The sequence below is a fragment of the Eulemur rufifrons genome, chromosome 2 (genome assembly GCF_041146395.1).
Source record: "Eulemur rufifrons isolate Redbay chromosome 2, OSU_ERuf_1, whole genome shotgun sequence".
Lineage (NCBI taxonomy): Eukaryota > Metazoa > Chordata > Mammalia > Primates > Lemuridae > Eulemur > Eulemur rufifrons.
Window position 1 is genome coordinate 127171861 of NC_090984.1, and position 27888 is coordinate 127199748.

The 27888-nt window shown below is 48.1% G+C and overlaps 1 pseudogene; it reads right to left on the minus strand.

Moving 5' to 3' along the window:
* Window positions 1-17351: 17351 nt before the first annotated feature.
* On the minus strand, window positions 17352-21927 carry LOC138397157 (immunoglobulin heavy variable 1-46-like; annotated as a pseudogene).
* Between the last annotated feature and the right edge of the window lie 5961 nt (window positions 21928-27888).

Consider the following 27888-nt stretch of genomic DNA (forward strand, 5'->3'; position numbering starts at 1 on the left):
GTGGTTTAGACACAAATCCTTGTTCAATACATGACACTGGTTCCTTCTTGATAATGATGGGTATGAGAGTAAAAACAGGGAATAATTTTTCTCTGCATAGGAAGGAGGAGAACATAGGAGAGGGCAGTCAGGAGGAGCAGAGGGGGGATTAAGAGGAGGCTCTTGCACAAAGGACCATTGGGAGAAGACACTTCACACAGGAGGGCCTCCACTGCAGGGTGGGGTGTGATAATGTGGAGCCAAAGTACACCACTCAGAATGACCTAGAGGCCACCAGAGAGCACTTAGCACATTGAGTTTTCCATCTATAGGTCTCCCCAATGCCACAGGTGTTGAACTTGACTCTGTGAGAGTCTCAGTGGACACATCCCACTTTGACCAATCATTCTCATTCTCTCAGCTACTAATGGCCCCTCACATTTCCAGTGTGAGTCCATGCCCAGGTGACAACAGGAGGGTCCCAGCAATGGTGGGTGAGACAGTCCCATGAATCTTTCCCAGGTCCCACAGGAGCCAAACACTGGGCCACACCTGAGCTCCAGGTAAAGAGCCTGAGCCCCGGAATTTAGAAACAGAGGTCACATCCTCCATTTTCTGGAAGAAGGAGAAGAGGAAGATGTGAAAATAGTACCTAGGGAGAAATAAAATAGACTTGCACAAATGGATACAACCGCATCATTTCTGCACCAGGTATGTACTACTGATCATGAGGAGAGAACCACTTGAAACCATTAGGTTTTATGTGCTGCAGGCCTTGGCCCAGGTGCCTACAAGTCCCAATCTGAATTCAAAGACTGTCCCACTCAGGGAGTCCCACTGATGCCTATTCACTGAGTCTGGTTGGACAATGCTCAGCAGGTTCCCCTGGGCTTCCTCAGGACTCTGACCTTATATTAATGGCAGGGTCATTTCTGCCCACATGAGTGATGCTCTGCCTTGTGTGCAGGTCAAAATGTGTTCATTTAGTACAACAAGACGCTTCTCATTCAGACACTACGGTGACAAGCACAGAGTCATGAAAGAATATAGGTCCCAGGTAGAAATTTCTAGAGAAGAGGCCCCAAACTCTGACAGGAAACAAACTATTATTGTCCCCTGGGCTGACTCTGCTCCTTTTGCCCCACGCAGCCCCTGGTGGCCCTACGGGCACCCGCAGGAGGTTTGTGTCTGGGCTCACACTGATGTCCCCTCACTGTTTCTCCCACACAGTAGTACAGGGCCATGTCCTTGGCTCTTAGACTGTTCATTTGCAGAGACAGCGTGTTCTTGCTGTTGTGTCTGGAGATGGTGAATCGGCCCTTCACGGCATCTGCATAATATTGCTTACTTCCATCATTCCATATAACCGCCACCCACTCCAGCCCCTTCCCTGGAGCCTGGCGGACCCAGTGCATCCCATAGCTGCTGAAGGTGAATCCAGAGGATGCACAGGAGAGTCTCAGGGACCCCCCAGGCTGCACCAAGCCTCCCCCAGACTCCACCAGCTGCACCTCACACTGGACACCTGCAAACACAGACACAGCCTGGTCAGAAACTGCCACACACACCGCTGTTTCTCTCACTCACATCCACTCACACACCCAGTATCTCCAGTTCTCCATGAATTACCTTGTAACACAGTAGAAAGGAAAACCCAGGTGAGCCCAGACTCCATGGTGAGTGTCTGTGTTCAGTCTTGATCACGGAATGGGGACACCTGGGAATGCCGGGGCTGGGGTTCCTGTCCCAGAGCTGCAGGGTGAGGGCTGGGCTGGTTTTCATCAGCCGAGGGAGGGCCCTATTTGCATGTCCCCTGCTATATAGCAAGCCCTGGGTGGGGCAGCTGAGGGAGCGCAGGGCCCAGAGCAGACGTGAGTGTCTGGGGGGAGATGTTTTTATGCACTAGACTCTCATGGAGGCCCAGTTTTGAACATTGGAAATGAAAATGAAACTCAATCACAGTAGGAATGTTTCAGTGAAAGTTCAGTTAATGATCGAAAAGTAATTAACTTTAGATTGAGGAAAGTTAGTTATTGAATATGCTGATCATGTGCTGTGACCCATGTCTGTAAACCCATCACTAGGAGGGAGGCCACAGTAGGAGGGTCACTTGAGGCTGAGAGTTTGAGGCCAGCCTGGCTGGCATCCCAGTGAGACAATGTTTTATACATATATATATCTCACTCGGCCACTGTGGGTGCACCTGTAGTCCCAGACACTTGGGTGGCTGAGGCAGTGGGATCACTTGTGCCCATTACTTTGAGGTTGCATTGAGCTAGGTTGATGACCCTGTTCTGTAGCCTAGGTGGCATAACATGACTCTCTTTCCAAAAGAACAAAAAGAAGAAAAAAAAATAAAAAGGAAAAAAAACTTATGTCAGTTTCCAGTAATTTTACGTGATAAAATGGTCAGCCTCATCATTGTAGCATTTATGCCCATCAGGAACTCGTGTGCATGTGGGCGTGTGACAGAGTTCTAGTCACAGAGGCAGGAGAGAGTCTCTGTTGTGACCTTGCTGATCCTTCAGGGGAAATTTCAGAAAGGTGTCCTCTCCTCTGCCTCCCTTGTCCTATCTGTGGGACCCTGAAAACATTCTCACCACGTCGACACAAGAGTGGACTGGTAGAGGAAGCAGACGCTTTCTGCATATCAGTGTGAAACATAGAGAGAAGAAGCTCCTTGGGTGCATAAAGTTTTGAAATGGGCAAAGATGGAGCCACTCACGTCCACTCACATTCCTGTTTCATTAGGGTATGATTTTCCTTATTGTTTAGTTATTTCATGTTGCCATTACTTTTTGCTAAAATAGCCAGATATGATGGTCTACAGGCAATAAAACCAAAAGTACCTGATTTCCTAGTCAGGAGCCCCCACTGAGGTGAACAGTGGCGTGGGTTCATTGTGTGCTAGGACACGTGGCTGAAAGCTAAGTGTGGGCACAGAGCTATTTTGTCTGCATCAGCGAAAAGTTCTGTGTATTCCTTGGATTAGATTCTCATTGAGATCCTTGAGACAATATTATTTGTTGATCAATCACATTTCAGTAATAAAACTGGAATTTATTAAGCAGTGATTCATATTATGGAAGAAAAGTTTCCATTACAATGTTGTGCTCAACTGGAGGTAAAATCAGCCCATGTGGGAGAAGTCATTGCCCTTTTTAGTGCTTGTCAATTAGCAAAAATTTCAGATTGAATTGGTATGTTTTTACAGTAGTCCATGAACTTGGGATATTTTGCAAACAAAAGGGTTTCCCAAAAGTTCTGGAAAACCTATCAAAATTAACCAAAATGTAAGAAACTTCGAGATAAATTTCTAAATCCTAGAGACCCAACTAAAGTAAACAGGAATCATGCAAAAAATAACATGGGGATTAAACAAGTGCTGTAGGAGGTCACTACCCAGAACAAGCAGCCTAAACCTACTTTGTGATGCCGTCTAAGCTTGTGAGGCATCACCACTGCTCACCTATCACACCATCCACTCATTGGAAATCTTCTGAAATTGTTGATCGAATTAGCATTATGAAATTTGAATGTCACAGTTTTAAGCAGTTCTTGAACTCCCTTTCCCATTCTACCATGAGCACCTGCTTACAGCATTGTGGTCCAGTCCCTCCAGGACACATCAGTTGTTACTCTATGACTTGGTAGCAACTGAACAAACATTTACATTTTACCACAACTGCTAGCATTTTCCCAATTGCATGTGAAAGTAAACAATTTGGAAAGCAGTTCATGCATTATAGACACTCCTATCACCACAGATTCAGGGTCCTTTTACTACATCTTTTTGGCAGTCTCTCATCATGTTCAACCAGCACAGAGTGTGTGTTGGAGAAACATCAGGAAAATACTGGTCTTGAGCCATACTGGAACAAATATTATTAAGGACTTTAAGGAAAACACAGCAGTGCATTTCCAGGGAGGAAATCCTCGGGTTCATGTTTCACAACGACAGCATCAGTTCAGAATTCTAGACATTTGGAAGGCTACTGTGGTAGACAATGTCAAACTGAGCATCCTAGTAGAACCTGGGAACCTTCTGGTAATTTGAAGCCCACAGCTGACCACGGCCTTCAGGATAAGCTGATGAGCTTGGACAGTGAAAAGCTTTCACCCATGACATTGGCCCAAGACCTGGTATAACTCCTCCTCCTACTCATCCTCATTAGTACTATGGTTTGTACTAATGAAATGTCTTCTTTTTTCCTTCTGGCCTCATTGTTTTCCACCCATAATGGCCTTTGCCTGCTTTTCAAAAAGAATTTTAAAAATATTTCCTAGTTATTGAGTGGAATAAGAAGTCGGAGTCTCTTAGCTGATGTTCGCCGCTGACATCTGAAGGCCCATCCTTCGTCTTCCCTGTTTGCCCCACTTATGGGAATCCTAGGAAGGAATCACAGGTGCTTTCTCACCAGATGGTTGTCGGAGGCCCAGACCCCAACAGACCGTTCCTGGTAGTGAGAGCCCCCTCCCTTCCCCACCAGGGAACTGTTGTGAAGACCTGAGCCAGTCTCCCCTCTTGTCCTACGAAGTCACTTGGGACTGTCTTGAGAGGCCTGCCCTACTCTGCAGACACCTCAGTAGTGGAGAGACTCACCCTTCCCGTGTTCACTCAGTGTGTGTGTGTGTGTGTGTGTGTGTGTGCATCTGTGCCTGCCTGTGTGTGCAGGTGTCTAACACCATCAGAGTCAACATCTACACTAAATGTTGGTGGGTCCCTCTGCCCTTGAATTCTGTCAGATATAATCGATGTTGTGAGCCTGGTGCTGGACACGGAGCTCCACAGTGTCTTCCTGCTCTTGCTTAGGACGCTGACTCTGTCTGCCCCTGACGTCCAGTAGGCGCTTTATCCTGCTTGTAAGCTAGAAGGACCGTGTACTTCTGTGTGCTGTGCTGCATTGTGCTGTCCAAGAAAAAAATCTTTTATTGATTTTTGGACTTAGGGAGAAGTGTTGATAATTAATGTACATTTGGGGAAAAGAAAAAGTCCCTGGAAGCCACTGTCTGCCTTTTGAGCAGGTGACAATATTTTCTCTAATTACCAAAAACATATCTAACTGAGAGACTGCAGAAGGAAACACAGAATCGTGAATTCAGAGAAGTTCCCCAGAGGAAACCGTTTTCTGGAGAGGAAGCCACGACCCTGAGAGGAAACCAACCCTTACCCTCCACCTGCACCTGCCCTGGGCTGACTCTGCTCCTGTGTCTTGGGCGCCCCCTGGCGGCCCCGCGCTGCCCCGCAGGAGGTTTGTGTCTGGACTCACACTGATGTCCCCTCACTGTGTCACTGGTACAGTAGTACAGGGCTGTGTCCTCTGCTCTCAGACTGTTCATTTGCAGAGACAGCGTGTTCTTGCTGTTGTCTCTGGAGATGGTGAATCGGCCCTTCACGGCGTCTGCGTAGTATGTGCTACCACCATTACTAATGGCTGAGACCCACTCCAGCCCCTTCCCTGGAGCCTGGCGGACCCAGGTCATCCAGTAGCTGCTGAAGGTGAATCCAGAGGATGCACAGGAGAGTCTCAGGGACCCCCCAGGCTGGACCAAGCCTCCCCCAGACTCCACCAGCTGCACCTCACACTGGACACCTGCAAACACAGGCACAGCCTGGTCAGAAACTGCCACACACACCCCTGTTTCTCTCACTCACATCCCCTCCCTCACCCAATATCTCTAGTTCTCCATGAATTACCTTGTAACAGAGCAACAAGGAAAACCCAGCTGAGCCCAGACTCCATGGTGAGTGTCTGTGTTCAGTCCTGATCACTGAATGGGGACACCTGGGAATGCCGGGCCTGGGGCTCCTGTCCCAGAGCTGCAGGGTGAGGGCTGGGCTGGTTTTCATCAGCAGAGGGAGGGCCCTATTTGCATGTCCCCTGCTATATAGCAAGTGCCGGGGTGGGACAGCTGAGGGAGGCCTGGTCCCAGATAAGATGTGAGTGTCTGGTTCAAGTTGTATGAGAATTATAATAGTATATTGTACATTATAAATTCTTCCTATGAGATTGTAATGTGATAAATACTGAGTATCTATCATCATATTTATTATTGGCACATAGACATGGATCATGTACTCTAAGTGTCCGTCTCTGTTCCATGTTACAAATGTGAGAGTCACCCCAGGGCATCGAGGGCCTGTGTAATGTGTCAGGAGTTCGCGTCTGGTGAGAGTGAGCTCTGGGATCTGAGCCTGTGCTCCTCAGCACTGCACACGCCTGACCCATGAACCATCTCCCGCACAGAGCTGAGCATGTCTAGTGTGGGTTCAAGAACTCTGTCATGAGAACACGTGTGGTTTTCGACACCTGGACTTTACCCCAACATAGGCAGAGGCCAAGGTGGATGCTGCTGAATTTTCAGGGTACTTGGACATGTAACATATTATCTTTGTAAGACTTCTTACCAAGAGTATTTTTAGGATTTATGTGAAATAAGGTTTATGAGTTATAATTGACATGGGGAGAATGTCATATATTTAATGTGTGTAATTGACAAAAATTCACACATCCATAATCATTATGAAGACAGTGAGAAAATCAATTCTCGGTAATGTTTCCATTTCTTCTTCTGTCTTCACTTCTGTGTGCTAACCTTCCTCCTCCATCCCCTGGGCAGATACTGATCTTGTTAAACTACATTAGTTTTTATTTTCTAGAATACATAACAATGGAATAGTGTAGTCTGTACTCTTATTAACTCAGCATAAAGACCAGCAAACACAGTGGTGCTGTGGTGTGCAGCAAACATTCATAGCTGATAACAAGGGGTAGTATCCAATCAATCATAGCTGATAACAATGAGTAGTATCCAATCAACACATTTACACTGTTTTTTCTGTTAAGATGTTGATGAACATACATTACTTTAATTTTCTGGGTCTTACAAATAAACCTACTTCTCAGCTTGAAGGTGTACCCAAGTGAGAAACATTTTTTTTATTTTATTCTTAGAACAACTTTGACAACAACAGATAAACTGCAGTAGTTGCAATTTTGCAAACATTATTTAGGACTTCAGATAACTGGTGTTATAAGACTAAAAACTAACCCGAGGTGGGGAGAGATGAGTTTTGCAGAAAGTGACAGAGCCAGGGAGTTCGCTGCTCCGGGGCAGGGGCTGCCGTATACAATGCAGGCTACGGCAGGATGCAGCCGCCAGCGTGCACTGGACTGCTGGAGGCTGAGCATGGTGAAGGCATCCTGCTGGGAAATGCTCAGGGGCCACGTGTTTAAGGGGATTCCCCTCCCCTTGTCTCTGTCCTCTGTAACAGGCACAGTCACAAACTCTCTGGGAAAGAGGGTTGCACACACTTCGGAAGTGCATCCAGACCCATCCCCATCACCACTGTGGAACTGAGAATTGATCTGCCGCAAAACCTACAAAACTGGCATCCTGGGGGCGCAGATGGACACTGTAGGACCTGGGAGGGAACAGAGGTCCCCACCAAGGTTAGGCCCAGAGCCACCTCCCCGTTCCCTGTGGAAGAAAAGCCTCGATCTGCAGGGAAGGGCAACACACCTGGAAGGTAAGGACACCGAGGGAGAACCCCTGCAGCTGGGAGACAGAACAATGAGGGACAACCAGGGACTCTGTACCCCAGGAGGATGGGCAAGATGCTGGACCATCATCTCCTCTGGGGCAGAGACGGGGACACCTGGAGGCAGCAGCCAGACCCAGGACCCCCAGCCCACTAGAAATACAGCTCTGCCGAAGGGCAGACAATCCCACCTCAGCCCACCCCGTCCATCCATTGACAATTGTCAGGGGGACATCACAGGGACTGCGTGTGGCAGAGCTGACACAGACAGACCTCTGCAGGACAGCACAAGGTGCAAACATACAGCCAAGCAGGAAACAGAAACCGGGGTCACTGGAGGAATCTGAAGCCTCTGGTGGACGTAGAAGGAACAGCCTTCAACTGTGGTAGCCATGGCAGAAACTGATTCCAAATGTGGCCCCGAGGAGATGGTCAGAAACCTCCACTAGAAAGGCCTAGTCAAGGTAGGGTATGAGAAACTGCAGGGAGAAGATGCATAAATACAGCATCGGTCATGAGGCCCCTCCAACTGTCCAGTGCAATGTGTCTGGCTACCCACAAAAATTAGAAAACATTTCCAAGAGGAAGACAAAAGTCATAATGGACAAATGATCAGAATGTGATTTTGAAATGACACCATATTGGAATGATCTAATTCAATAAAGTACTTAAAACAACTACAATGAATATAGAAAAATCTCTAAGGGAAAATATGGGCAGACTGTAGGGTCAGACAGGTGCCTGCTGCTGACAGATGGAAACATCAATAATCAAACATAAAGCATGAAAAAACCATACAATGTGCTTGAGAATTGAAAAAGCCTTGGGTGCACTCGTCAGTAGAGTGGGCTCAGCCCAAAAATGAAACCAGGGACTTAAAAAACTGTCATTGGAAATGACACAAACCTAGTTTCACAGACAAAAAGAGTTAAGAAAACAGAATATCACCATGAAAATTGTAATATGGATATGTTTCAAATTCCAAAGGAAAATTAAAAACAAACAGACAAAAATCAATATTTGAAGAATTATACAGGCAATACTTTCCCAAATATTATGACAAACTCCAAGTAACACAGCCAAGAATCTCCTAGAATTTGAAGCTGGATAAACATGCGTAGACACACACACATACACACACAGGCACACACAACACATCCGCCATGGACGGAGGTCTGTGCACTTGCAAAGGCTCCCACACCTCACACACACACACGGGCACTGCTCCAATGTTACTCTTTCCACTTTGTTCATTTGAAAATATTTGTATTCACGGTATGAATTAGTTCTCCAAAGTGGAGATTATATTTTTCTATGTGAAAGTGTGTCCATTCCAACAAATATTATAAAATACAATTAAATATGTTTTGATAAAACTGAATGTATGTATCATTTTCAAGAAATGTACTATTTAAAGGTAAAGTAATATCCATTTTTCAGCTCTGTGTTGGTTTATTTTTACTGTGTGACAATAGCATCCTATCTAAATAGAAACGACTTTTAAAATGTTTAATTTCCGCTTAATAATTTTACATTTTTTGTATTACATGTGTATAAAATATCTAATGATCAAATCAGGCAAATAGCAAATTTATCACCTCAGACATTTATCATTTCTTTGTGTTTGGAATATGCAAAATGCCCTCTTCCAGCACTTGAAAGTTTATAATGCATATTAATTTGTTAACTATAGTTGACCTGCTGTGCTATAGATGGATGGAGTGTCCTACAAATATTTGTTAGGGAGGTTGGTTTAAAATCAAGAAGTCTCATATTTTCTTATTTATTTTCTCTTTTAATGATCTTCCCATTGCTGAAAATGGGGCAATGAAGTCTCCTACTCTATTGTATTGCAGTCTTTTCACCACTTCAGATTTTTATATAACTGCTTTATATATTTCAGTTCCCTGATGAGAGGGGGTATTTGTTTACAAAAGGGATATCCTTTTTATGAATTCACAAGTTATAATTATGCAAGGTCCTTCTTTTTCTCTAATTACTACTTCTGAGTTGAAGTCTATTGTGTTTCATGTACGTATAACTACCCCTGCTTTATTTTGGTTTTCATTTTCATGAAATGTATTTTTCTATAGCCTCAATTTCTGTCTATGTGTGTTTTTAAAAGTTAGGTGTGTCTCCTGTACCAGAGGAATAGTTGAGTCTTTTTATTCATTCATTTGTTTACCCTTTCAGTCATTCTTTCTTTTCATTGGATAATTTAATCTATTTATATTACTAGCAATTTCAATATGTAGTGACTACTCCTATGTTTTGTTTGCTGGTCATTTTATAAATGTATCCTTGGTTTCTACTTTTCTTGCTGACTCCTTCGTGGTTTGATGATTTTCTGTAGTGGTATCCTTTAAATACTTTCTATTTTTCTTTTGTGTGCCTAGTATAGATTTTACCTTTGTTGTTACCATGAGGCTTACAGAAAACACCTTACACTTAGAAGTGTCTATTTTCAATTGATAACAACTGAATTGTCATTGCATATCAAAAATTTTACACTTTTACACACAGCCATTACATTTTATGTTTCTGATGTCAGACTTTACATAATTTTTAAGAGAGTTGTTATTGAAAATTTTGTATTTTAACCCTTCTAGGAGAATAAAATTGCTTGACACAGCAACATTATAGAGTACTCTTCATATGTCTCTATGTTAATTATACCATTAAGTTTTGTGCTTTCGCAAGTGTTGTTATTAATCAATGGACTTTTTCATCTAAAAACCCTCCTTTTGGCACGTATAAGGCAGGCCTCCTGGTAATTAATGAACTCCTTTACCTTTTGTTTGTCTGGGATTTTTAAAACATTTCTTCCTTGTTTTTGAATGAAAAAATATCTGGGAAAAATATTCTTTATTTTCAGTTTTTTAAACATTTTCCCCATCACTTTGACTATATTATCTTCTGTTGTAACATTCAGTGATTCTGATGAAAAATGTTTACTATTTCTATGAAGAATAGCACCTCTGTGTCGTGTCCTTATGTCTTTCACGCCCTCATAGGAGACCCCCCAGGCAGGTTCCCGTAACTCACTGCACCCCAGACTCTCTCAACATCAGGTCTTTTCATCAGATGCCATTTTTCTGGGACAAACCCTGGTGCCCCTGGCAGACCTTTGCAGACATAGCCAACAGAATGACCAAGTCCTGGTCTCCCCAGGAGGACACCTGCCTTCGTTGTCACCTCGTCCCTGTTCCTCTGCTACAGGCTGAGTGAACACTTCCCTCTGTCCCCCACAGGGGCATAGACAGCTTCCTGCAGCATCGTATCCACTCACCAACACCTGAGCCCGGAAGCTTTCCTGGGCTTTACATAAATACAGTATGTTTTCACTCCTTAGGAATTTGGAAGAAAAAAATACTGTAAACTCTCGGGGATTCATGAAGCCCGTGAGATGACCGGGTCCCCGGGCACTGTGGGCTGCAAAGATGGGAGAGACAAAGACACGGACAGAAAAAGTAAGGTGAAAGGGTGCAGGGAAGTCAGGGGCCACCAGCATTCCCATGAGCCAGGTGGCACTGAATGAAATCTAGCACTTATGTTTATTCCCTTTTTCATGCTATAGATTACAATGATTTCACGTGAAAAGCTCATGGGTTACAATGTGTAGAAGTTTCAAGTCTCCCCTAAAAGTCACAAGATGCCTTAGCTAATTACTTTTATCTATAGAAGCAGGAACACATAGCTCGTTACTAAGCACAACTACGCCTTAAGCTATGTACAGATAGTATCTCTGAACTCAGCAGCTGTGGCCCATTCCATTGAGGAACAAAGAGATTAGTACTTCTTATTGGGAGGTTAGCTCCCCATCAACTGAGGCATTTTACTGAGAAAGGGGAGGGAAGGAGCTCAACCTGGTGTGTTTTAAGGGTTGGAGTCTGGGGTCCGTTTTCCAGGGCTGACATTTTGCAATCTTCCTTTATAGCCATGTGTGGTTTTCATGTCAAGCCGCTCCATGGCTTTTTAGGCATGAGGCCCCTCAGGCTTTAAGGTGGGAGTCTGCTTTGCTGTGCTCCCAGATCGCTGGAATGTCCCCCAACTAGGCAGTTACTTCTGCCCTTATCTCTGGCTCCTGCTCAGGCAGCATCCCTTCACCTCCTGTCCTCCCACAGCCTCAGAAATGGGGTCCCTAAGCCTCGATGGTCTTCTCCCCATCAGTAACTAAACAAAAACACCTGCAAAGCAGAGCACTCCCCTTTACCCTGGCAGTCCTCTCCCTTCCTCCACATTCCACGAAACACACTGTCATGTTCTCACCCTTCACTGTCTTACTCTGAAGCCATCTCAGAGGCAAGGCCCATAGAATGCCGCAAAGGCTCTCGTGCTATTAATTCCTTCTCTACCTGCAGTGAGGATGCATCTGTGTCTCCAGATAGACATAAAAATTTCTCAAGCATGGAGATCTCTTGGTAAGATTGATGGTGCCCCTCGTTTTCCACAAGTGTCTCCCATGATGATACACCACACTGTGGAAGGAATCTTTTGTGAATCCCATGTGGTTTATAGAGAAATCCTTGTTCAATACATGACCCTGTTTCCTTCTTGATAACGGTGGGTGTGAGAGTAAAAACAGGCAACGATTTAGCTCTCCATAGGAAGGAGGAGAACATAGGAGAGGGCAGTCAGGAAGAGCAGAGGGGGGAGGATGAGGAGGCTCTTGGACAAAGGTCCATCTTGGGCAGACACTTCACACAGGAGGGCCTCGACTCCGGGTGCTGTGTCATCGTGTGGAGCCACAAAGACACCACTCACAGGACCTGGATGCCACCACAGAGCTCTCAGCACACTGAAGTTCCCACCTGGAGGTCTTCCTGATGCCACAGGTGTTGAAGGTGACTCTGTGAGAGTCCCAGTGGACACATCCGACTTTGACCAATCAATCTCATTCTCTCAGCTACTAATGGCCATTTGCATTTCCAACGTGAGTCCAGGCCCAGGTGACAGCAGGAGGGTCCCAGCAATGGTGGGTGAGACAGTCCCATCAATCTTTCCCAGGTCCCACAGGAGCCGAAGCCTAGGCCACACCTGAGCCCCAGGTAAAGGGCCTGAGCCCTGGGATTTAGACACAGAGACCACACCCTCCATTTTTTGTGGGAAGAAGGAGAAAAGGAAAATGTGAAAACAGAACCTAGGGAGAAAGAAAAAAGACTTCCAGAAAAAAATAGAAATAAATCATTTCTGCATCTGAAATGTACAGTTTTAAATGAGAAGAGAGCAACTTAAAACTCTTAGGTTTTATGAGACAGTGACATTGTCCCAGGTCCCTCCATGTCCCAATCTGAATCCCAAAGACTGTGCCACTCAGGGAGTCCCACTGAGGTCTGTGCACTGAGTCTGGTTGGAAAATGCTCAGCAGGTTCCCCTGGGCTTCCTTCCTCAGGACTCTGACCCCTGTGGTAACAGCAGGGTCATTTCTGCCCATGTGAGTGATGTTCCGCCTTGTGTCCAGGTGAGAATTTGTTCATTTACTGCAACAAGATGCTTCTAATTGAGACACAACAGTGACGAGCACAGAGCCACAAAAGAAGGAAGTCTCAGGATGAAATTTCCAGAGAGGAAGCCCCAAAGTCTGACAGGAAATGAAACATTATTGTCCCTGGCACCTGCCCTGGGCTGACTCTGTTCCCTGTGTCGTTTACGTCCCCTGGAGGCCCCGTGCACCACGGCACGAGGTTTGTGTCTGGGCTCACACTGATGTCCCCTCACTGTGTCTCTCGCACAGTAGTACAGGGCCGTGTCCTCGGCTCTCAGACTGTTCATTTGCAGAGACAGCGTGTTCTTGCTGTTGTCTCTGGAGATGGTGAATCGGCCCTTCACGGCGTCTGTGTAGCTTGTGCTACCACCATCATAACTAATGTATGCGACCCACTCCAGCCCCTTCCCTGGACCCTGGCGGACCCAGCTCATGTCATAGCTGCTGAAGGTGAATCCGGAGGCTGCACAGGAGAGTCTCAGGGACCCCCCAGGCTGGACCAAGCCTCCCCCAGACTCCACGAGCTGCACCTCACACTGGACACCTGCAAACACAGACACAGCCTGGTCAGAAACTGCCACACACACCCCTGTTTCTCTCACTCACATGCACTCACGCATGCAGTATCTCTGGTTCTCCACGAATTACCTTGTAACAGAGCAACAAGGAAAACCCAGCGCAGCCCAGACTCCATGGTGAGTGTCTGTGTTCAGTCCTGATCACCGAATGGGGACACCTGGGAATGCCGGGGCTGGGGCTCCTGTCCCAGAGCTGCAGGGTGAGGGCTGGGCTGGTTTTCATCAGCAGAGGGAGGGCCCTATTTGCATGTCCCCTGCTATATAGCAAGTGCTGGGGTGGGACAGCTGAGGGACGGCAGGGTCCAGATCATAAGTGAGTGTCTTGTGGGAGATGTTTTTATGCACTAGACTCTCATGGAGACCCCGTTTTGAACATTAGAAATGAAAATGAAACTCAATCACAGTAGGAATGTTTCAGTGAAAGTTCAGGTAATGATCAAAAAGTAATTAACTTTACGTTAAGGAAAGTTAGTTATTCAATCTGATCATGTGCTGTGACCCATGCCTGTAAACCCATCACTTTCGGAGGCCACAGTAGGGGAGTCACTTGTGGTGAAGAGTTTGAGTTCAGCCTGGCTGGCAGCGCAGTCAGACAATGCTTTTTACATACATATATATATATATATATATATATCTCACCCGGCCACTGTGGGTGCACCTGTAGTCCCAGATACTTGGGTGGCTGAGGCAGTGGGATCACTTGTGCCCATTACTTTGAGGTTGCAGTGAGCTATGACGATGACACTGTTCTGTAGCCTAGGTGGCATAACATGACTCTCTTTCCAAAAGAACAAAGAAGAAAAAAAAACATAGAAAGGAAAAGAAAATATTTATGCCAGTTTCGAGCAATATTATGTGATAAAATGGTCAGCCTCATCATTGTAGCATTTATGCCCATCAGGAATTCGTGTGCATGTGGGCGTGTGACAGAGTTCTAGTCACAGAGGCAGGAGAGAGTCTCTGTTGTGACCTTGCTGATCCTTCAGGGGAAATTTCAGAAATGTGTCTTCTCCTCTTCCACCCTTGTCCTATCTGTGGGACCCTGAAAACACTCTCACCACGTCCACACAAGAGGGGACTGGGGGATGAAGTGGACGTTTCCTGCATATCAGTGTGAAACGTTGAGACAAGAAGCTTCTTGTGTGGATGAACTTTTGAAATTGGCAAAGATGGAGCCACTCACATCACGGCTTCTTGTTTCATTAGATTATGATTTTCCTTAGTGTTTATTTACTTCATGTGGCCATTACTTTTTGCTAAAATAGCAGATATGATGGTCTAGAGGCATTAAAATCAAAAGTACCTCATTTCCTAGTCAGGAGCCCCCGCTGAGGTGAACAGTGGCGTGTGGTTCACTCTGTGCTAGGACACGTGGCTGAAAGCTAAGTGTGGGCACAGAGCTATTTTGTCTGCATCAGTGAAAAGTTCTGTATATTCCTTGGATTAGATTCTCATTGAGACCCTTGAGACAATAGTATTTGTTGATCAATCACACTTCAGTAATAAAACTTTAAGTTACTAAACAGAGATTCATATTACAGAAGAAAAATTTCCATTACAATGTTGTGCTCAACTGGAGGTAAAATCAGCCCATGTGGGAGAAGTCATTTTCCTTTTTAGTGCTTGTCAATTAGTAGAAAACTGGGATTGAATTGGTATGTTTTTAGAGTAGTACATGAACTTGGGATATTTTGCAAACCAAAGGGTTTCTCAAAAGTTCTGGAAAACCTATCAAAATTAACCAAAGTTAAGGAACTTTGAGATAGACTTCTAAATCCTAGAGATCCAACTAAAGTAAACAGGAATCATGCAAAAAAATAACATGGGGATTAAAGAAGTGCTGTGGGAGGTCATTCTCCAGAACAAGCACCCTAAACCTACTTTGTGATGCCGTCTAAGCTTGTGAGGCGTCACCACTGCTCACGTATCACACCGTCCACTCATTGGAAATCTTCAGAAAACGTTGATCTAATTAGTATTATGAAATATAAGTGTCACAGTTTTAAGCAATTCTTGAACTCCTTCACCATTCTACCATGAGCACTTCTTACAGCATTGTGGTCCAGTCCCTCCAGGACACATCAGTTGTTACCCTATGACTTGGTAGCTGCACTGAAGGAACATTTAGATTTTACCACAACTGCTAGCATTTCCCCTATTGCATGCGAGAGCAAACAATTTTGTAAGCAGTTCATGTGTTAGAGACACTCCTATCACCACAGATTCAGGCTGCCTTTTACTACATCTTTTCAGCAGTCTCTCATCGTGCTCAACCACGACATAGTGTGTGTTGGAGAAACATCAGGAAAAAACTGGTCTTGAGCCAGACTGGAACAAATATTATTAAGGACTTTAAGGGAAACACAGCAGTGCATTTCCAGGGAGGAAACCCTCGGGTTCATATTTGACAACGACAGCATCAGTTCAGAATTCTAGACACTTGGAAGGCTGGTGTGGTAGAGAATGTCAAACTGAGCATCCTTGTAGAACCTGTGGAAGTTCTGGAATTTTGAAGCCCACAGCAGACCCAGGGCCTCCAGGATAAGCCGATGAGCTTGGACAGTGAAAAGCTTCCCCCATGACATTGGACCAAGACCCGATCTAACTCCTCCTCCTGCTCATCCTCATTAGTACCATCATTTGTTCATAGTAATGAAATGTCTTCTTTTTTCCTGCTGACCGCATGGTTTTTCACCCATAATGGCCTTTGCCTCCTTTTCAAAAATTTTTTAAAAATATTTCCTAGTTATTGAGTGGAATAAGAAGTTAGAGTCTCTTATCTGGTGTCTTTCCACTGGCATCTGAAGGCCCATCCTTCATCTTGCCTGTTTGCCCCACTCATGGGAATCCTAGGAAGGAATCACAGGTGCTTTCTCACCAGATGGCTGTCACGGGCCCAGACCCCACCAGACCCTCCCTTTCGCACCAGGCAACTGTTGTGGAAACCTGAGCCAGTCTCCCCTCTTGTCCTAAGAAGCCACTTGGGACTGTCTTGAGAGGCCTGCCCTGCTCCGCAGACACCTCAGTGGTGGAGAGACTCACCCTTCCCATGTGCACTCAGTGTGTGAGTGTGTGTATGCATGTGTGTGTGTGTGTGTGTGTGTGTAGGCGTCTAACACCATCAGAGTCAACATCTACACTAAATGTCGGTGGGTCCCTCTTCCCTTGAATTGTGTCCGATATAATCGATGTCAGCCTCATGCTGGGACTCTGAGCACCACAGGGTCTTCCTTCTCTTCCTTAGGATGCTGACTCCGTCTGACCCAGATGTCCCTCAGACGTATTCAGAAGGATTGAGAATTAATGTACATTTGGGGACAGGAGAAAGAGACTGGAATCCAACCTCTGCCTTTTGTGCAGGTGAGAATATTTTCTCTCATAACCACAAACATATTTAACTCAGAGACTGCAGAGGGAAACAAAGAATCGTGAATTCAGAGAAGTTCCCCAGAAGAAACCGATTTCTGGAGAGGAAGCCACGACCCTGAGAGGAAACCAGCCCTTACCCTGCACCTGCACCTGCCTTGGGCTGACTCTGCTCCTTGTGTCCCACGCGCCCCCTGGTGGCCCCGCGCACCCTGCAGGAGGTTTGTGTCTGGGCTCACACTGATGTCCCCTCACTGTGTCTCTTGCACAGTAGTACAGGGCCGTGTCCTCGGCTCTCAGACTGTTCATTTGCAGAGACAGCGTGTTCTTGCTGTTGTCTCTGGAGATGGTGAATCGGCCCTTCACGGCGTCTGCGTAGTATGTGCTACCACCATCGTAACTAATGCTTGAGACCCACTCCAGCCCCTTCCCTGGAGCCTGGCGGACCCAGCTCATGTAGTAGTCAGTGAAGGTGAATCCGGAGGCTGCACAGGAGAGTCTCAGGGACCCCCCAGGCTGGACCAAGCCTCCCCCAGACTCCACGAGCTGCACCTCACACTGGACACCTGCAAACACAGACACAGCCTGGTCAGAAACTGCCACACACACCCCTGTTTCTCTCACTCACATCCCCTCCCACACCCAATATCTCTAGTTCTCCATGAATTACCTTGTAACAGAGCCACAAGGAAAACCCAGCACAGTCCAGACTCCATGGTGAGTGTCTGTGTTCAGTCCTGATCTCCAAATGGGGACACCTGGGAATGCCGGGGCTGGGGCTCCTGTCCCAGAGCTGCAGGGTGAGGGCTGGGCTGGTTTTCATCAGCAGAGGGAGGGCCCTATTTGCATGTCCCCTGCTATATAGCAAGCCCTGAGGTGGGACAGCTGAGGGAGGGCAAGACCAGAAAAAAACTGGGTGACTGTACAGTGATTCATAGCCCGTGTTCACTTATTTAATTTACAGACACATGGAAACAATGTTTGTAGGTGTGAAGTTTCCATGTATTTTACAGATGTAAAAGTAAGATTAGGCACATAAGGAAGTTGTGTGATATTTCCAGAGACACATATCTGGGAATGTCAGTGTCTGGGCCATGATCCCGTCCTTGGAACACACTGCAGGCCAAACCTGGACATGCCTAGGGTGGATTCTAGAGCCCCGATTTTATAATAACAAGATAAAACCAGTTTCTTGCCTCTCTGCCTTTTTTTTTTTTTTTTTTGAAAAATATATAGAAAGCCTGGCACACAGGCTTAATGCAGATAACTGAACCTAAAATCTCCCTTATTATCTATTTGTCCATTGCTCCTTCTCTACCAAATCATCTATTAATTGTTCATATTAACTTTAATGAGGCATAGTTGGTACTCAGTGGCCTAGGAGTGCGTCATGACCTTACACAGCCCATTAGCAGATCTATTCTGTCCTGGAGACTGAGGAGAAATCTTCCCACGGGGAAGCCTCGTACTCACGCAGGGAGGGGACTGAGATCTGGCTCGTTTGGGTCCTTCCTGCTTTCTCTCCCTGAACCTCCCATGTACTGCGGTTCCCATCTCCCCTGAGAGATTGTTACGTTACCGCTGTTATGTGAGAGCCTGACCTGCCCTTCCCTCCATCCAAAAGGAGGTGACTGCAGAGGATGTTGCGTGGGAAAGGCCAGCTGGGCTGAATGGTGTCTACTTCCAGCCTATACCTGAACCCTCCTTCTCTTATGTAGATCCGGACACAGCCGGGTCCCTCCCCACAATGTCTCCAGGAGTTTCCCCAGGCCTTTTTCTTCTTCCACACTGAGCATGTCCTGGACACGCCACAGGCCTTCCCTGAGGTCTGTGGCCAGGCCCAGCCCTGCGAAGGGATTCCATCCCTCAGAGGGCACCAGGGAGGACGTCACTTGGAGAAGCTGGATGCTGTGTCCCCGAAAGGGCAGGACCTCAACTGTGCAGCTCTGACCAGAACAGGGCTCGGAGAATCTGCCCACATGGAAACAAGTGGCAGAAAACACTGGAAGAATATGATGTGAGTCAAGTTATGGGCATTTTCTTGGAATGGTGGAGTCAATTCCCAGGGATTCGGAACACAGTGTGTTCAGGCAGGGTCTGCGGCTGAAGAGGAACACAAGACCGGACGAGAAGTGGCCACCACGCAGACTGCAGAAGATCGGGGGACGGGGCAGGAATCAACTCCTGACACAACTCAGGAGTTTATGAAGTTTCTGATGTAACAACTTTCCCGATTTTATTGCATTTCACCAGTGACGTTAAATGGGAAATTTCAGACCTATATTGACAACAGAAATAGAATGTGAAGTCGCCCCTCTGCCTGTTCTAAAACACCCACAGGACATGCTGAAATGCTGTCAGAGAAAAATGATGCACGATGCGGAGCCCGTGGCCTGCAGACTGCATAGCCGGGCGGCCCCCTCTCCAGGGCCTGTCCTGGAAGCAGCCACAGATGCCACGAGCAGAAGAGACAGCGGAACAAAAGATGGCACAGCAGTGACCAAGAACATTGACAGCAGTAGGTCCCTTCGTGTGCGATCAGCGAGAAGGCTCTGAAGAGAAGAAGTGCCCGATCCGCTCCCTAACCGGAAGTATTCAGGGTGCTTGGACGGCGACAAGGCCAACACCTGTCAGTACCCAGGGGACGCCTTGCTGCTCTGTCGGCGAAACTCTGCTCACCCGAGCTCCAAGGTATCGGGTGTCAAGAGTGACACAGATTTTCCCAAACTCTCAGCTATTCCTTGTAATACATGAGCCTCAGCCGAATAACGTTCTTTGCTACTTTTAAATAAGACACTTTCAAGTTAAAGAGACTTTACCAAAGTGATTATAATGTCCCATGCACAGCAGATACTTCTGTAATCTTAATCAAACGTATCTATTTGGTTTGTACCGTTGACTATTCTATGATATTGGATGATAAACCCAGAAAATACCTGTATATCTTATTTTATATTGAGCAGGCTAAAATTTCCATAGACGTGATATAAAGGTTTGCACAAAAGTTATTGAAGTTCCAACACACTCTAATAGATGAAAGGGATCCACTACCCAACTTCCCTAAACTACTTAAAGCCAAAAGCAAAGGAAGGTCTCAAACCTACACCTGAATGTTCTCGACACCTGACAACAGCCAACTGAATTGTTGTCCCTCACTGTCTCCTAATTCCTAATCGCAATACCCTCCTGCCACCAATGCCCTGATGCCACTGTGTTGGGGGAGAGAGTCCGTGCCCTGCCCTCCTCAGCGGGCGCTAGGATGGGACAGGCAGTCACGAGGGCCACCCCTGAGGGGACAGCAACACAGGCAGGCGGGGATGCCTCGGGGGTTCTCCCTGCTCCGCAGAGGACACGAGAGGCGCCTTCACCTCTGAGGAGGGCAAAGGCCAGCACAGCTCGCGGGACCCACTGCGGGCCTTCCCGAGGGCAGGCTCGGTTCCTGACCCACTGTCCGCTTCCACCCTCCCTAGAGCGGCCTCTTTTCCCAGGCACCATCGTTTGCCTTCCTTGGAATTCCACAAATGAGTCGGCAAGTTATGGCACCAGAGTAATAGATGCATGTCTGTATCAATTGGCCAGAACCCACAGAAGGGACGGCACCAACGGCGACACCAAACTCAAGCTGTGGATTTTGGGTAATGATGACGTCTAAAGGTAGGTTCGTCCATTGCAACCTATTCATGAACCTGTCACAGTGTGTCCACACCGAGGAAGTTCTCGCATGCGCAGGCCGGGAGTGAACAGGAACTCTCTGGACCTTCTCTCGATGGTACTGTGAACTTAAAACCACCGTAAAATAAATTTCATTTAAAAGAAATAAGAAAGACATTTTGGCCATTTCTTATATATTAAAAGGCATGTACCTTGTGATTAAGAATTCTTACTCCAGGCCGGGCGCGGTGGCTCACGCCTGTAATCCTAGCACTCTGGGAGGCCGAGGCGGGTGGATCGGTCAAGGTCAGGAGTTCGAGATCAGCCTGAGCAAGAGCGAGACCCCGTCTCTACTAAAAATAGAAAGAAATTATGTGGCCAACTAAAATATATATAGAAAAAATTAGCCGGGCATGGTGGCGCATGCCTGTAGTCCCAGCCACTCGGGAGGCTGAGGCGGAAGGATCGCTTAAGCCCAGGAGTTTGAGGTTTCTGTGAGCTAGGCTGACACCACGGCACTCATTCTAGCCTGGGCAACAAAGTGAGACTCTGCCAAAAAAAAAAAAAAAAAGAATTCTTACTCCAATTTATTTACCCAACTGATGTGAAAACTCTTGTTCACGTTAATAACTTGATGGAAATGCTTGTACCAGCTTTATTAGTTTGAGTCTTCCGTAGTTCTCTAAGCTCTGTTGATACGATGACAAGTGGATGAAATCTTTGCAATGTAATTAGAATGCATACACGTGTCACATATTCCTTTTCCTCAACTAACTAACCCATATTGGGAAACATTTCAACCTAATGTCCCTCATCACTTTCTCATCCCCAGCACAGCTGCGTCTCCCTCAGGGTTTCTGACCCCTCAGGATGTGGGTTGTCACACTGTGTCTCTCGCACAGTAATACACGGCCGTGTCCTCGGGTCGCAGACTGCTCAGCTCCATGAAGCCTGTGCTGCTAGACGTGTCCCTGGTCATGGTGACTCTGCCCTGGAACTTCTGTGCGTAGTTTGTTGCTCCATTGCTAGGGTTGATCCGTCCCATCCACTCCAGCCCTTGTCCAGGGGTCTGTCGCACCCAGTGCATGTAGTAGCTGGTGAAGGTGTATCCGGAAGCCTTGCAGGACACCTTCACGGAGGCCCCAGGTGGCTTCACCTAAGCCCCGGACTGCACCAGCTGGACCTGGGAGCGGGCGCCTGTGCAGAGGAGACAGGACTGGGTGAGTCCCCCTGGCTGGGTCTGAGCCCCTCCTCACCCTGGGACTGGGGAGCCCCTCACCTGTCGCTGCGGCCACCAGGAAGAGGATCCTCCAGGTCCAGTCCATGGTGAGGAGCTGAGCTGCCAGGGGCTTCTCCACAGCAGGGACGTGGTGGTGGGGTGACGCTCTCGGGGCGCAGGCATAGCTGTATGTACCCCAGCAGACCTCAGGCCATTTGCATATTCATGAGGCAGGACGATTCATAGCCCTAGACCTGCCCCAGTGTGAGAAAGAGAACAGAGATGATGCGGGGGCCACACAACAGGGCGATACCGAGGACAGGTGTCCCTGCAACCCCCTTGACTCCATGTGCACAGAGGTCCTCCCACTGAGGGACAAGCCGCCAAATACACGTTCTTCGCTGTGAACCCACGTGGGAAATGCACAGAGAGCCCTGGGACCATCTGTGCCATTTTATACCCAAAGGTCTTGTCCTTTGGATCCGTGAGTTCCCTGAAATTTTCTGCCCATTTGTATATAAAAATGTTCCCTTGCCCCCAGCTGCTTACTCTTAGCACATGCAGGAGGGCTAGAGACGCTTTGTAAATGTGGCTTTCATTAAAATATTGTGTTACTTAAACACAGCTGAGGAGGAATAATACGTCATATAAAATTCCTATTTTAGGTTTTTTAAAAAAGGAAGAGCCAGTCCCCAGGAGGAACCCCTCCCAGCCTCCTGTGCACCTGCTGCTGGCAGCAGCCTGTGCTGGGTGCTCCTGAGCGCCCCCTGCAGCCCAGCCCCTCCGGCAGCGGAGGTTCCCTCTGGGCTCCCAGAGCATCTTCCTCCCACTGTCCCAGCCCAGGGTGACCTGGCTGTGCCCCGGGTCACATGCTCCTTCACTGACAGCATGTGCTTTTGACTGGAAACGGTGAACTGACCTTTCTAAACCCAGGGAGCTCTGCAGGGAGGCCCCAAGCAAGGATTCTGTGAGAGCCTCGGGGAGCCCCTTCCCTGGAGCTCCACAGGCCCTGGCCCGGCCACACCCACAGTGGTGCAGAAACCCTCGGGGCTTGGCAGGAGCCTCCTATCTCCTTGAAGTTCTTCTGGTTAAATGTCACTTTAACCCACAGCTCATGGGCCTGGCTCAGAGCCGGCCACACAACTACTGATCCTGCAGGGCACAAACGCACACACACACACACTCACACACACACACACAGTCACACACACACACACTCACACATTCACACTCACACACACTCTCACACACACACACACAGTCACACAGACTCACACACACACACACACACACACACACTCACAGTCACACACACTGTGGCCCGTGTTCACAGCAGCCGGAGTGGTACTTCCCTTCTTCCCTGCATGTGGCACATGGGCCGAGCCCACACACTGACCCTGGGCCTGGGTATGTGCCCTTGTCAGACAGACAACAGCAAACACCTCACAACGGGAGAAAGGACCTGCCCACGCTGTGGGTTTGCCTGTTCTCCCGGCTAGAGGGACCCTGCAGATGCCCCTGAGTGGGGCCAGGGTTGCCCCTGGAGGGCCACACCCAGCAGAGCCATGTGCAGTCAGTGCAGCCAACACCGAGCTGCCTGGACTGTGGGGAGGGCCACCCTGGCCCTGCAGCCCAGCAGGCCCCCTCTCAGGGGCACAGCCAGGAGCCGGAGGGCAGGGCCCTGGGGACCTGGATGGGGCATCTCCCCAGGTGGAGAAGCAAGAACTGATCTTGGAAGAGGGGACTCAGGAGGGAGAGCTGGGAAGGTCCGAGTCCCTGAGGACCAGGGCCTGGGATGGGCCACCACCTGCTGCTTCCCCCATGGGGCATCTATTGTGGGCCATGTCCCTGTCCCATCTGGGCAGGGGGGATCCACGGGGTGACTGTCTTTTGCTTTTTACTTCTCAAGTCCAGGAACAGAAGAGCCGCACTTGAAAACCACAGTGGAGGAGACACGTCTGCTTCCTGGTCCTGGCTGCAGTTGACGCTGAACATGGACCCAGTGTCTCCGCTGGGGTGAGCAGGGGATGCACGTGGCCTGGGGAGGACACGGGTGATTGTACCAAGGTCCTGGATCCCACATCCCGTAGCAGGGCCCTTTGCAATGTGACTTCCTGGTGCCTCCTGCCCAGAGGAGGGGGCTGTGTCTGGCCCCAAACACAGGCTGTGCCTAGGGACTCCCTGGTGCCAACCACAGAGGTCATGAAGGTGCAGGGGTGCTGGGTGTCCCCAGTTCATTGCTGCCCAGGACACTGTGGAGACCAGCAGGGGTGTGAGCCGGGGCTGGGGGCCCCCTGGGAACCCACAACTGAGGGAAGTGAGGCCCTGATAATTCAGAGCAGGAGCTGTCGGCCAGCTCAGGTGGTGCTGCTGAGCCGGGTCAGCTCCTGGGTGGGCAGCAGCCGGGTGAGTGTGGCTCCTGCCCTGTGAGGGAGGCCAGGCTTCCCCGGGGCTCCCTCCTCACCAGCAAGGAAGGTGGCATTGACCATCCTGGTGTGCCCAGCCCGCTGTTCATCTCCCCTTTCTGACCTCCTCCTGGCCCGCAGGCCCTGCATCTGACACAGGGGCCGAGGCACTTCCTAGTCACCCCTGCACTTGCCCAAGCCCAGGGCGCTGCAGGAGAGACCTGGGTCTCCCTGGTTCTGTATCCTGGATGAGCCCAAGGGATTCCCAAGGAAATGCTGAATATTTCCATGGGGGGAAGAGAAACTTTGCAAATACCACAAAGGATGAGAAAGAAATGAGTCTGAGGTTGATGAGAGAGGGGTGCTGAGCATGTAGCTGCCAGAGGGTCCAAGTTCCTCTAGTGACCTCGGTTTTGTCCCCCTGTGTCTGGGCTCCCTACGTTCTCCTGCTCAGATATACTTGTTATGGTCTGAGACTTGAGAAATGACCACCTAAAGACCGAATTGAGCCAAATCACAAGTCTTTATTAGTGGACAGCGACTACTCTCTGCACAGCCAAAGGCAGCACAGAGAGCAGCAGCCAGCCTTTGAAATGGAAAGTTTTTATATTGTAAGTCTGTGGGTGGAAAATTATTAAGGTTGAGCAAGCACGTGTACAAAAAGCCTAGAGTGAGCATTACGTCATTTTCTTATCTTTGGTGTGACAGGATCTGGGCCATATTTTGTTCATGCAAAACATGAGTGTTGTAATCGCTTCATGCAAAACGTGGGGCTGGAATCATTTTACGCAGAACATGGGTGTTATAGTCACTTAGAGATTTCTGTGTTGAGTGTACTGTCTTCAGTAAGCAGGAGCAAGCAGGTTTACAGAAGCAGAATGGCAGAGTAGTGACTTTTCGGTGCGAAACTCAGACTGTAACATTCCCCACTGGTTTTGAGGAGGAATCAAATCATTGATTCTTTGGTATTAACATCAGAGACACGTTGATAGTGGGTTTGGAGGACCATATGTTTGACAGCTTGAACTCTTTGTTTAACATAAGAAATGAGGCTGTTTATGAGCCAGGGGCCAAGGAGCACTGTCAGCAGAATGGGAATAACTGGTTTTGTTATGGTTGACAAAAGTGTTGTCGTCCACGGGGATTAGGAATGCTAGAGATGACAAGTGCCTTTAAACTTATCCCCCTCTTTTTTGATGTTTATAGTACTGTAATATACATCAATACATAGTGTCAAAAATTATCTTGCAAACCATCTATTTTTACATTTTTTTGGCTATCTGTATCACCCTGTCCTTCATATAAATGTTTTAAGTAAATAAGGTGTTTAGCTTATGTCTAAGGATTTATCTTTTAAGTACAGAGTGGAATTTTGAGTTTAAAGGGCAGTCTTGTCTCCCAGCCCAGGAAGAGGGGGAGGAGGCCACTCAGAGACATGTCTTCAGAGGCAGCAGAGGGGCGGGAGCTTGGACAGGCTCTAGCCCAGCCTTTGCTGAGGCTCTCCGGGTCTGTCTAATTATGACAGTGTCATTTATTGTCTTTGTAAGCACCTAAGTGTAGTTTATAGGCTGATGGGGGGGGGTGTCATCTGCTGGATTAAAACAGATAACTGGGAGGAACCAGAGGAGACTCTGGAAAGTCTTATCTTTAGTGGGTCCTCGGTGGGCCGGGCATCCATTTCTCAGGGAGTTGATCTGGGGTCGCCTTTTGATCCACATGTGATGGATCCAGTGGCGCTTTCCGGCAACCCTCACGGCTGTTGTTGTTGTGAGGGTCACTGGCAGGGGTCCAGTCCACCCGGCCTCTAACCTCGCAGGCAGAAGTTTTCTTATCCAGACGAGGTCTCCAGCCTGTACCTGAAATAGAGCTTTCTCGGGAGTGGGGTTAGTCGGCTGAACATGATTTTACATAGGGTTGTGCTTTTGACATACGGAGTGTATCTGGTTTTTAGGAGGGCAAAGGGGAGGAGGCTTACTCAGTCTGCGCCAGGCTCCAGCTTTAATTTGTTTAATGTTTTTTAAAGTTTTATTTATCCTTTTTATCCGTCCTGAACTCTGAGGTCTATAAGCACAGTGCAATTTAATAATTGAGTCGTTTGGGCAATGAACGCCGAGCCATGGTTGGACCCCAGTGCAAGTGGGAGGCCAAATCGGGGAACAATTTCAGTCACTAACTTTTTTGAAACTACCTGTGTTGTCTCTGACTTCATAGGAATAGTTTTCACCCATCTAGAGAAAGAATAAATATAAGCAGGTAGTGATATCTGTATTTGTCTAGTTTCACTTTTGTAAAGTCCACTTTTCACTGTTCCCCCGGGGTTGTCACCTTAACCTGGTCCCAAAGGGGGGGTGGGAATTAGTCCTTTTATCTGAATTGACTTGTGCGCAGGTGAGACATCTCGTTGTCACCTGCTGGGCCATCTGAGGTAGCCAGGGAGTGCAGTAGTCCCTCTGGAGAAGTTCAGTTAACTTGGTGCTGCCAAGGTGGCGTTCTGATGTATTTCCTTGATTAGGTCTCGTCCTAGGTGTTTAGGGACTAAGACCCTGTTGTCCGGGAGGATTTTCCAACCTGCTCAATCAGTTTTAGTCTTCAGGGCTTTTCTTAATTTAACTTTCTCTTTGGTGCAGTTTGGGGAGTTTGGCAGGAGCCGTTCTGGCAGAACAGGGAGAGTTAGGAGAGTCCCCACTGGTTTTTGTGTGACTTTTCTTGCTGCCACGTCGCTGAAAGCATTGTCTCTCGCCACCGGGGAGTCAGTCCGCACTTTTGGTGAAGTGTCCCACGTACCTGTGCCGTTGCAAAGGCTCTGCCCCGTCCTGGGGGCTGGGTCAGGGCTATGAGTTCAGCTTTCTCGGCCGAGATTCTCTGTCCAAGAGCCTGTGCCCGGGTAACCCGGCCTGCAGTCACGACAGCCGCCCCTGCACACCTGGCTCCTTCTGAGACGTAGCTCTCCCATCTGTGTATAATTCTTCATCGGGGTCCGGCCACGGGCGGTCAGTGAGGCCAGCTCTCAGGTTGGTGACAGACTCGAGCGTTTTGAGACAGTCATGGAGTGGCTCCGACGGCTCATCTTCCGGAAGCAGGGTGGCAGGGCTGAGGGAGGCTGTCTTTAGGAACCGGATTCTGGGGGGTGTAGCAACAGCACCTGATCTTGGGTTATGCGGGAGTTTGAAAGCCACCTCTCGTGGGGGCTTTTTAGTAGAACCTCCACTGAGTGTGGGGCATAATTATATATGAGTCTTGCCCCAAAATGAGCTTGGAGGTTTCTTTTGTCAAGATGGCGGTCGTGGCAATGGCCCGCAAGCAGCGTGGCCAGCCAGATGCTACAGGCTCCAGCCTTTTAGACAGGTGTGCACCCGGTCTGTTCCAGGGCCCTAGTTTTTGAGTTAGGACCCCTTTAGCCATCCCTCGGTTTCAGCAACATATAACTGGAAAGGCTCGGTCAGACCGGGCAAGGCCAGCGCAGCGGCACTCACAAGCGCCGGTTTGAGGCTCTTGAAGGCTTTAGCCTCCTTTTCAGTCCAGACCAGAGCATCTCTCTTTCCCCCTATGCCGGCATACCAGGGTTTATTATCTTAGCAAACTCGGGGACCCAGAGTCTGCAGTACCCCACTGCCCCCAGGAACTCTCATAATTGTCTCTTAGTTTGGGGCTGTGGGATCTTC